This window comes from Corapipo altera, unplaced genomic scaffold, assembly GCF_003945725.1.
Source record: "Corapipo altera isolate COAL_440 unplaced genomic scaffold, ASM394572v1 295, whole genome shotgun sequence".
Classification (NCBI taxonomy): domain Eukaryota; kingdom Metazoa; phylum Chordata; class Aves; order Passeriformes; family Pipridae; genus Corapipo; species Corapipo altera.
The window spans coordinates 48481-60536 of record NW_020884936.1 but is presented as its reverse complement, the minus strand read 5'-3'; the positions used below and the strand labels follow the sequence as shown (position 1 = coordinate 60536).

The 12056-nt window shown below is 37.5% G+C and overlaps 1 long non-coding RNA gene across 1 annotated transcript; it reads left to right on the top strand.

Moving 5' to 3' along the window:
- Positions 1-3127: 3127 nt before the first annotated feature.
- On the top strand, positions 3128-11682 carry LOC113955249. Its single transcript, XR_003530475.1, has 3 exons — positions 3128-3431; positions 9530-9794; positions 10955-11682. It is a non-coding gene; the product is annotated as an uncharacterized LOC113955249 (long non-coding RNA).
- The last annotated feature ends 374 nt before the right edge of the window (positions 11683-12056 follow it).

Below are 12056 nucleotides of genomic sequence, written 5' to 3'. Positions count from 1 at the left end.
CTATACTCACATGTCTAAAACCAAGAAGCTTGTTTGCCAAAGTGAAATGCATGTCATCTCCTGACAAATCAACAGTGACTTAAGAAACTTTGCTTTTTAAGTCAAGGCTTATGAAAAATAGATATTTCAATGGTAAAAGTTTGACTATTAAAACCCCATTTTGAATATGTTCTCTAGAAAGCATTTAAGCTTACCTATTCAGAATTTATAACAGGATGGTAAGTATTTGCTTCTCAGTGGCAGTGAACTGCACTATTCTGCTGTTTGATTACCAACTTACATTGACCAAATGCAGCCCACCTCATGTATTCTGTATGTGGGACCTTAGAAGCAACAACAGTTTTCAGTGGATCTGACAGGTCATTAGACGTAAATAGAGTTTAGTTCAATAAGAGGAAGCTGTTTAGGCAGGTGATGTCAAGGTAAACTTCCAGCTGAGGATTTAAAACTGCTGCAATGAACCTCAACTGTGAGAATATGATGAAGCCAAACCTGTAATTGTTAGGGCACAGTGCTGCTAAATCAAGCAGAAGGGTGAGAAGGTGAGGGTGTAGGGAAGAGGTAAAGATATCCCAAGAGGGCTCAGTCTGTCCTCAGTTTGCTCCAGGGGAATGATTAAAGAAGTAGAGTAGAATCCACAGTGCCCTTAATGCCCTTAACTTCTTTAAAGTCATTCCTCTATGGGGTTTTTTCGGTGATCTGCTAAGATCAGGCACTGACACAAACACCTCAGTCTGGAATCAAGTCCTGTATCTTTCCCAAAAACCTGATAATCTTGTTGATTTATTTAAAAATATTTGCCCTGAATACAGAGTAGAAGTCTCAGACAATCAGGTGCACTCTGTATATTGCAAAACCTCATAATCACAAATTTTGGTCTCTTAAGCACCTCTTTTGATTTTAAGGTTCCCTTTTGCCATTGTTTTCCTACCTTACTATTTTTGAGGCTGTTTATGAAAAGACACAGAGAAGCTAGAAGCTTTAGATATTTGAAAATTATTTAAAACAGGATAAGTTTAGTTACCCCTCTCTGCCCCACATCACTTTCAGTTCTCCGCTGTATTAATTTTTTTAATAATATATATACACAACACATTGAGCTATGAAAGGCATTAGGAAGAATCCTTGCTGCTATTGCTTTATAACAAAAAAATGTATAAAATTGTAGACAAGAAGAACTAGAATTGCAAGCAACTTAAACAATGAATTTTCCAACACAAAGTATAAGCACATACAGCCTGAGGTGCTGGTTTCATTAATATCTCATTTTTCTATGTGTGCATTTGTTTTGACAGTGCAAATTAATGTTCTAGCTGTGGTGGGTTCTGATGTATGGCAGGAAAAAATACAAGCAATCAATATAGCTTATAAATATTGAAGTGCTACCATATGAAACAACAGGAAGCACTGGAATAATGAGACTAAGAAGAGAAAGAAACTTATCAATACACAAAGCCTAACAGCTACCCCATCTGTGGTTCCTTCTGTCAGGCAGCAAACTCAGTTCTGAGTGGTTGAGTGGTTGAAGCATTGGGAGATGCAGAGCTCAGCACAGCCCCCAATTCAGAGAGCAGCTGCCTTAACACAGACACCACACACTGCACGTGCCAGGAAATGGTGGCATCACTGACACAGTGATGCCAGGATGCTTCTTCCCTCTGTCTGGATACCCTAATAGCCAGGATTCTGCCCTGGTTTTCCTCATCAGGAAAGCATTTTGTGTTTACTCCTGGATCACCTAATTGATATTATTTCATATCTTACTATCCTTTTTTCATGTTTCTCAAGCTTTTTATTCTCTACCTTTGTACCTCCCTTTCTCCACCCCACTCTCTTCCCAAGTAAGCTGTATAATGTTCTTTGCTGTGAGGGCAGTGAGGTGCTGGAACAAGTTGTCCTGACAAGATGTGGGTGTCCCATCCCTGGAATTGTTCAAGACCAGGCTGGATGGAGCTCTGAGCAACCTGGTTTAGTGTCCCTGCCTGTTAAGAGGTGGGAAGGAGTCTTAAAGATCTTGTAGTCCCAACCACCCTTGCTATGGGGAGAGACACCTTTCACTAGACCACGTGGCTCAAGGTCTCATCCAACCTGGCCTTGAACACTGCCAGAGTTGGGGCATCCGTGGCAGGGGGGTTGGGTCTCTAAGGTCCCTTCCAACCCAAACCATTCTATGATTCTATGAAAGAACCTGTCTTAATTACTTTTTGTCCCCATTGCTACCAGTTTTGCTACTTCCATATCCAAATCTGGTATTTCTGATATATTTTCCTAGGCAAGCTGACCTTGTATGGTATTACTGATATGACGACCTAGATTTTCTTATAAGGTTTTGTTCCTTAAAAGTTCCCCAATACTTTCCTCCCATTATCTATGAAGTTTGCCTATTTTTTGACATAACTCCCCCCTAACCACCTTTGAAATCCAGTCATCCCTCATAGCCTCTTCTACGACTTCTGTCAACATCTTGTACGATCACAGGATAATTCTGTATGACACATTCAGCAATATCTTGTGTCGTGTCCAGTAGTTTTTCATGTCCACCTTAGTTTCTTTAACCTCAAACCAATATTGAACTTTTTACTCACAGCCCTGACAATGTGAATAAATTAAGAGAAGCAAAGCAGGTTATTCCTGATGAGACAAGAGATCTGGAGCAGCCTGGCAATTGGTCCAAGGGCTGGCACTGGTACTTTTCTCCAGATACATACATGTGTTATATTCTGTGCCTTACAAACCTGGGTGCCATGTAACCTTCCACTCCTTCATCTTGCCCTTCCTGTGAAAAGCATCTCTCAGCAGATACTGAAAGTCCAGCCTAGGCAACCATTTCCAAGCTTCTCAGAAGGCATTTCCTATTATGTGATTAGGACAATCTCTTCCCTGGGCTTAGAAGGGAAAGCAAAACCTCATAATTCAAAGAGAAATGTCTGATAAGAAGGTCAGTGAATAAACAGAACGAAAGATCCATTTGTATATTTTTCGGCATTTTTCCCACAGTGCATCCAGAATGAAGTATCTGCTTCCTGGCAGATGCTGATAACCTAGGATTTAGTCACAAGCTTCTATTGAAAAACTAACTTTAACATTATCACCTTCTTTTCTTATTTTTTTTCAGAGTACACAGATGTGAACTCGAGGGTAACATATAAAACTCTTCGATACTACAAACTTGGCAACCGATTTTTCTTTCCAATTCGTATCATCTGAAACATAAAACACAAAAGAGTCTTTAGGTATTTTTAAAAGCAGAAGGAAGATTTACTGGCTGATCATTGACTCTACAAAATGACTTCTGCACCACTGCTGAGAACTGCCCTTCACCCACTTGAAAACCTCACACCAAATCAGGTTTGCAGAACAGAGGGTCTGTTGCTGGACGTTGAGGCTTCCTTCTTCAAGATGTAGGTCTGCTGTCACTCAGGAGCAAAGAGGTGAGTTGGTGCAGAGCATTTTTCCCCGGAATGGTTCACCAAAAGGTCTTCCAGAGCTCCCTGTCACTGTTTCTTACACAGCATTCAGCCACTGCTGGAGCGCATGAACAAATGTGGCGGATCAGAATATTGCGACCATAAACTAGAAACTACTATTTTGTTCTTTACATACTGTCATTTTTCAGGAATGATTTGTTTACATTTACATTTATATGACCTTGAAAAATATCAAATGATATATTTCGTAAAGTTATTCTATTCTTCTCTCAGAAATAAGCAGTAATTGCACTACCAGCAACTTCCAAGGGATTGATGCCAATAATTTAAGCAGCTGCATTTTTACGCTTTGTTTAATAAAATTGCTTTTATGTAAAGGTCTGCTATTAAATATTTGATAGCTTCACACGAAAAAACAAATCTCTGGTAGGGAAAGGCAATTATAATTTGAAGAATTATTGCTATAAACTTTAATGTTTTTCAATTTCAATCTATTGTAAGGCAAGAATCTCTCTAGAGCAGTCGCATTCAATGTTCGACCATAAAAAAAGAATAATGGAATAAAAGATATTGTGCAGTGTATGGAATTTTATCACAAAAAGGTAAAAAACACTCAAATGTCTCTCTCTGTAGTCATCTCTACATTTAGTCTTATTAGTTGCCATGAAAAATATCTCAAAAGTTGCCTCTAAACCCAAATAATTATATATCTGGTTGCATAACTAGTTGATAGAAGCTAAATATCTAAATATTCTTTATACCCTGGCCTCGAAGTGAAATCATTTTGCCACTGCTGCCTCTGGATTTATGTGTTTCAGTTATACTGTTTTACCAGACACTGGAGAGATGTAACTCCAGGAGGTGATTAATCCTGTGTTTCAGTTATATTCTTTTGTCAGACATAGGAGAGATGTAACTCCAGGAGATGATTAATCCCATTTCTCAGTTTTGACTTTAGATGATCAGGTAAAGGCAGTTCTGTTTCACTCCTTGGTGACTAAGATTAAGGAAAGTTCTCTTCTGGATGACCAACTTCATAGAGAATTACGTCTTCAATGATCTTCATATCATTAGTATGGCTCAAGTTTTATACAGCATTAAGATAAGGGAGTGGTTCAATTAAATCAATGTGAAAGTAGGTTTAGAGGGGATATTAGGAAGAAATTCTTTCCCATGAGGGTGGTGAGGCCCTGGTACAGGTTGCCCAGAGAAGCTGTGGCTGCCCCATTCCTGGAAATATTCAAGGCCAGGTTGGATGGAGCTCTGAGCAACCTGGTCTAGTGGAAGGTGTCTTTGACCATGGCAGAGGGGGCAGAATGAGATGGTCTTTAAGATCCCTTCCAACCCAGACCCTTCTGTGGTTCTGTGAAAGAGAGTCTGGACATCATCAAGTTGTGCTTTACCTGATGCTCACATGACTTCATGGCCCTCTGGGAAGGCAGACAATCTCTTTGCTCTGCTTAAAAGCTTGGAACCACTCATCATGGGAACGCTGAGGGACAAAGGGCAGTATAACGTGCATGAAACTCTTAACATACTGTGTAAAGTGTTAAGGCATCACTACAAAATAAGTAACATCTCACTGATACAGAATGGTTCTGCACTCATCACCTGTGCAGAGCCCAGCTCTACAGATTTGAGGTTTGGTGGTAGGCAGTGAGTTTCAGGTGGTACACATCACATGTTTCTGACCTGCTGCAAAAAAGAGCAACTGGTGACTCCATGAAAGCAACTGCTGGCCTAGAAATAATTGTCTCAGGCAGCCAAAGGGAGGACTGTTTGCAAAATTCTATTACTGTTATTTAAAAGTTAAAACTAAGTGACTGTCTCAAACGATCGCATGTTCCACATCCTTACAGAGATGGATTGTCACTGGCTTCGAATCACAGTCCAAAACCTTCCAATTATAAAGCTTCACTTTAACAATGTGCTAAAAAGAGGAAAGAAATGACAAATTTGAGGACCTCTCCTGACTCCAGTGATAATAAAACTGCTGATCTGCTGTAATTCATCAGAGCAGTTAAGCGTATTCTTATGTTTAAGCTTTCAGGCTGGCACAGTGATTTCAATGGAAGATGCATTTTATTAAGTGCACCCACTTAAGTGCTTTGCTGGCTCCCAGCTTGACACAAATGCCTCTTGAAATTACTGTCAGGGTATTTCTGTAAAAGAAATCAATGACTAAAAAGTCATATAAACTTTGAAGTCTTCAGGATGCCAGAATAAGATTTAGTGTAACCATGAACATCTTCTCTTGGGAATTCATCTTCAAATCCAAAAAAGGGAGAAAAAGTATCTTCATTATAGTTACAAGGTCTTATTTTTAGATCAAAACCTCTATCTGTTGAAATAAAGGCAAATAAAAAAAATAAATATACACTAAGTAACATTATTTAGGAGTTTTGTTGAGGGGATTTATCTGGGGTTTGGTGGTTCTTTCTGTTTGTTTGTTTGTGGGCTTTTTTTTTCCTACATCGAGTATCAGGATAACTTGTCTTCGAACCAAAGCACCATTCTAATCAGATATTTGTTACATATTTCCCACCTAAGTGGCATGCTGTAAATTCATTTAAGAATGAAAAACAGGTAATAATCAGAAAATTAAATCTTCTTTCTAAAGACATCTCCTAAGCTAGGATCACATAACTGACAGCTCAGATCTCTGCCAGACAGAATCATAAGTGATTCTCAACTACATGCATCCTTCAACTTGTCCCCTCCTATCATGATTGTGTCTATATCCATTTTGCTTCTTGTTTCAAACATAGTCTTTCCTAGTGAGAGATGTAAAAATATACCCTGTTTTTTCCAGTATGATTTGGTGTCTTAACTATTCTTGGGAATGAGCAAATATCTTCTAATTTGTGGTAATTGGCAGAAATTCAAAGCTAAACCCTATCTCAGCAAAGGCAGAATATATTTCTAAGGACCTCTCATAAAGTCGTTCGTGTACAATGTGGCTAAAGAATTTTTGGCTTCTTTATCACCTATTCAAGTAAAATGTTGAACTACAGTTGTTTTGGTTTGCCTATTATTTGGTTACTATGTACATAATGCAAATAACACTTCAGATATTTCAGTGTAAAAGAGAAAAAATACTATTTTTCTCCTACTCAACTGTGTCGACTGAGTAAACTACTTATTTTAGTTACATACACATGAGTAAATATTTTTGAAAGTTTATTTCTCTTAAGAGGATAAGTTATTCCAAATACTTGTGAAGAAGTAAGGAGGCAATTTTGGAAATGGTATATTAAAATTTCCATGGTGTTTTATGTTGATCTTGTAAAAAATTGCTTTGAAAATTCAGTTTTGTTTAAAAATATAAAGCAAATGGAAAGGTTAATACAACACAGAATTTGAAAATAAATATTTCGTTTTGGGGTGAAAAGCAATTTTGAGTTTATTGTTAACTAACCTAGGCATGCCTATTGTAAGAAAAACCATTTCATTTTTCTCTATCTTCACAAAAAAAAAAAAAAAAAAAAAAAAAAAAAAAAAAAAATTCCCTTCCCTGTGTTGTCTATTTTATTCTTTGCTTCAGGAAAGCCATGCTGTGAGTTCTGTAACAGAACACAACGCATGAGAGCAGGTGTAAATGAGACAAGGAAATAGGCTGGTGAAATGTCTAATAACCTTAAAAGAAGGTCTGTTTTAGAGGTTAATACAGGTAGAATAGCCTCTAGAAAATCTCAGAGCAGTGATTATGCTACCTAAGGGCCCAATGGTGAATGCATCTTAGTGAGTGCTGTCTTTAGCTGCAGAAATTAAGTGATTTTTTCTGGCTCCACAGGGGAGATGTGGGGTTTTGTTTAACCATCATCTTTCCAATTTGAAACATAAGGATTTGTCAGTGGTTGTGAGATTTAAATGGAATGGAAAACAAAGCATCAAGGTAGTGATTACCCAATGTTTTCAGACATCATTTTCAATCCTCTTTCCTGAAGGGAAGAGTGTGCAGTGCAGGAGGGGGTTGGATACTCACTGGGTTGTTCTGTGCCCCCGAGCCTGTAAGTAGGTGATTAAATGATACAGAGCATTTCAGGTCACTCAGGGGCTGTTCTTCTGATTCTTCCTTTCCAACCTGTGTACTGATGCTAATAACGTGTTAAAGTGCACAGCTGATGGCTGGCGATACCTTGCCTCTCTAAATAAATAATCAAATTGATCTTCTTTGGACAAGAGGTGCAATGGAAGCTCCTTACATTTTAATTTCAGAGCTGCATGTTCTTCTCTGATTTAAATCCTAAACTTTGCACCAAAAGTATCCAACTTGGAGTTCTCTTGAATTCAACTAGGGTTAATGAATTTAACTGGGGGGCTGTTTTCCAAATATGACACACAGGTAGGTTACCCAGCTGGGAGGAGCTTCATAACTGACACCCCTGTACTTTTATGTTCATGATATAGGTGATGAGTGTGGGAGTGTTCATATGGAGGGATCTTGGCCAGCTGAGCTCAGGTAATGACATGCAAGCACAAACAAAACCAGTGTGATCCCTGACTTTTGCTAACTACAACCTCATCACTGCAGTTCACCTGGGCCTTTGGATGTCAACACTGTAAAACTCAACATGATTTCAGAAAGTAATATCTGACTGCAGTCCAAGCAATAATTGGAAAGGATGTAGCTCATGCTCACTTAAAAATGGAGTTTTGTTTCCATGTTATTTTTTTCTAAACACAGTAATAAATTCTGTGTTTGAACAAATACAATCTTTTTTTTTTCTCCCTACACAAATTACAGCTCTAACAAAGAAATAACCTGAATATGTTTCTCTTTTGACTGCCTTGAGTTTCACAATAATTCTCACAAACACCTCTGCTATTTTTAAATACTGAAATTTTCCCATTGTATAAGATCTATTATTCTGACCTAGGAACTATGTAAGATCTAGAGAGGTCCAGAATTTCGACTGCTCACATTAGCTCATTTTTTATAAAAGTGGTTACCTTTAAGCAGTTGTTTGTCACATCCCTAGAGTGGTGACCACTCACAGGCTTTGAGCTGGGGGTACTTTGCAGGTGAATCCCTTTACATCTATTGTGCTAAACAGCCTCAAGTTCTAGTTTTATATTTTATTCTTCCTCTCTGCAGCTGACCTACACACTTGCAGTTTAGCTGCTAGCAGGATACAAGACTATGTTACCAGATGCTGGACTGAGTTTAGATAACTAGATAATGATTTTTCTGTTTTGTCCAGGCCCAGTTTGGTGATACAGCATGTAACACAGAGCACGGGCTAAGAACAAGAGCCTGTTCTGCGTTGACCATTCAGTCTCATCACAATAGTACTTAAACACTTTTTTTTTTTAATTAAAAATGTTGTTGTTTATATGTAGCTTTTGGCAGCTTCAGTCTCAAGTGCTAGACTCAACCACAGCTTTTTGTAGCATTCAGTGGAATTGCATAAAATTCAAATCAATAAAAACTGGTATGGTGTGATACATGTGGTGTTTAGTAAACAATGCAGATGAGGTTGACCTGACTGAAAGCTGTGATCAGCAGAAACACACTGAATACAAAATTTGGTGTTGATTGGTGGCAGAGCAAGGCTGTGTGTATTTATCCAGCTATTTTGAGAAGATCTAATCTTTCTTTAATAATTACATGATCCAAAGCCCAGTATCACATGTTTGTACAGCCTTCACATTTGTTACCATGTTTAAAAAATGAAAATAAAAGTGGGATACATTTATACTCTGAGATCCTCTCAGACACCACTGCTTTGCTCAAAAATTATTGAATTCACTACTCTGTTCTTGTCATTTATAAATTCCCTGGAGAGGAAAAACAGGGTAAGAGAAAGAATTTTTTAAAAGCTAATAAATTGAAGATGAGCTTTTAGCTGGTGTTGGGTGGAAGAGCATTACAGTAAAAATCCTGTTAAGTAACCTTGTCAGGCACAGATATTATAGAGAAAAATCCATCAAGCTTACTTCAATCCCTTTCTTTCTCTCTCTCTTTTTCTTATAAACAACCAAAAATATGGAACATAGATACGGGGGGCAGCAAATCTTTGGCACAACAAATACATCATTTGCCTAATTAAGTGTCTGTTTGTTTTCCCTAGTATTAAATTATATTTTTTGTTATTTAGGACAGAAGAACTATGGAAAAGGAAACAAGAATATAACTCCAGCTTATGGAGATCAGTAGCCTTACATCTCCCATGCCTTCAAGAGTCCATGGTAGTGTTTATTTCCTATCCAGAGCTGGGACTGAGGGACTAAAAGCTAATAAAGTACCTGACAGAGTAAAAGCATTAATTATGTTCTGAGGGAAGATATGTGTCATTATATCAGTTTTATAGGCTGGGACCTGTAAAAGAGCAGCCAGGTGCCAAGAATAAGTTCCTGTATCAGGTCAGTGGAAAACAACTTTCTTCACTCTCATCTATTAATCTCTTTAAATTATCCAAATTCTGATAATAAATGTGTTATTAACTAAAATGCAACACCAACTGATTCTCCAGGACATTTACCATGAAACAGTGTTTTAGCCTGGATGCATTTGCTAAGTCTGTAAGATTGTCACTTAATATAAAGACAAAATGAAATCTTACTATGATGTCTGAGGAATATATACCAAACTGTCCTTAAGATAAGGTGGCTAAATATTAGCCCAGTTTGAATTGTTTTCTGCTGGTTTTTGTTATGGATTTTTTTTTTCCTGAAAATCTGATTATCCTTTCTTGATATTACCCTCTAAAGCTCATATCTAGGTAAATTTTTAACCTACTTTCTGGTAATATAGGTAGGAAATGGCATAAGAAGAGAACTTGCTTTCCAGGAAAGTGACAGAGAGATAACCCAGATTCTTAGGCTGATCCAAAAGAGGAGTCAGATGACTCTGGGGAGACCCAGGTAGTGAAATTTAAAACATCTTTGGCCTACAACCCCTAGAGACTTTTAAACTTTTAATTTGAAATTTAATTTTTAAACTTTTTAAACTTTTTTTCTGAGTGATTCTTTTTATTTTACCTACAAGTAGAAATTCCTTAATCCTGTAAAGACTAAATATCCCATGAATGGTTTTGATTTTAAAAGATTGCAAATAATGTATAAACTCAGAGGTTCTGATTTAATTAAACAGTATACTTAACTATTCTAAGTGAGGACAATATGGATTTTTTTAGTATTAGGATACCTGCAACATAAAAGATATGTGGTCCTTTCTCTTAGCAAGGAAAATTATCTTTCAGCACACAGCTCTCAAGGCTCCAGTGTACACAGTAAATGAAATCTGCATGATTATACTGTTATCATAGTATGATATTAAAGGATGGATGGTAAAATCTGAAAATTTTTCACATCCTAGGAGAAAAACCTCTGTCAATGTCTACATAAATTTGCATAAATTCTTGTGAAGGATGCCAGAGATAAAAAGAGAGCAGGAGGGGAGATGGATAAAGAGAGGTCTGACCCATCACTCCTGTCAGTGAAAAACTTTGTGACTGTGGACAATTCTCTTTATGTTCTCTCTTTTATCCATTTTTTCTTTTTCTGACAATTTGTTCCTTCAGTTCCCTGACAGATACCAACATTTTGTCGTGCTTGTCCAGTTCTACATCACCCATGATTTTCTGGGGTTATCCAGAATGGCAGTGGAGGAACATCTTGTTCAGTTGGAAAGACTTAGAAAGAAGAGAGGTCTGTTGACAGAATGTTATCTGGAACCCTGGGTGTCATCTGCAGGCTGTTTCTACTCGATACCCTGAAACTTGAAAATGGATTTGTCACTAATCAGGTCAGCAAAATGGAAGAGAGTCATTCAAAGATAATGTGGCAGAATGGAGCTAACAGAAAACAAGGACAGAATAAATGTTGTAAGATACTATCTTATGAGACACAGGAGGTTTTAACAAAACATTCTATGTTAAGATTTTCTTCCAGCACCTATTTTTATCTCCATGCTTTTGAAATCAAACTCCATTAAGTTTTCATGAATCTTAGGACAAGTGCTGCGTTCTGCCAGGAACTGTTATGTAGGAAATGGTGTGTAAAAAAATAAAAATCTGGACAGGGATAACTATTTACTATAGCACACTTTGTTAATTTATGAAGGAGTTTTGCTCCTTTACTCAGAGTTAGCTTACACCATCTTTCCAGCTGCAATAATCTCAATGCCAAAGCTTTATTTTTCCCTTATGAAGGGATGAGGTTGGATCTTTGCTACTTATTTAGAAACAGGTATGAAAATTGTATTTGAAAGTTTAATATGCTTAGAACAGCACTGTTTGAAATATATAAAAGGGAATTCGGTTTTGCTACCCTGGTCATGAAGTTCTGCAAGGTTGAAGCTTTGATCAAGTTATCTCTGTGATAAAGGTTTTGTGTAGGGTTCTGAAACGGGTAACTAGCTGGAATAGGGAATGCCCCCAAAATGCTGTAGAAAATAAAGAAAGACTTCTCATTCAAGTGGTGTAAAACATCTCAAACGTGACTTCAGATGACAAAGTAGCATATAGTTCCCTATTGTGTCACCTGAAAGAAGGTAAGTTACTTAAAATGGTGTTGGAAATGGTTTTGACAGCATGAAACACACTGTGCACATTAAAAATACAGCAACTCTGGGAAAATTCTCACACCTAATTTTGACTGTTTTGTCATTGTTTCCAGCCTATG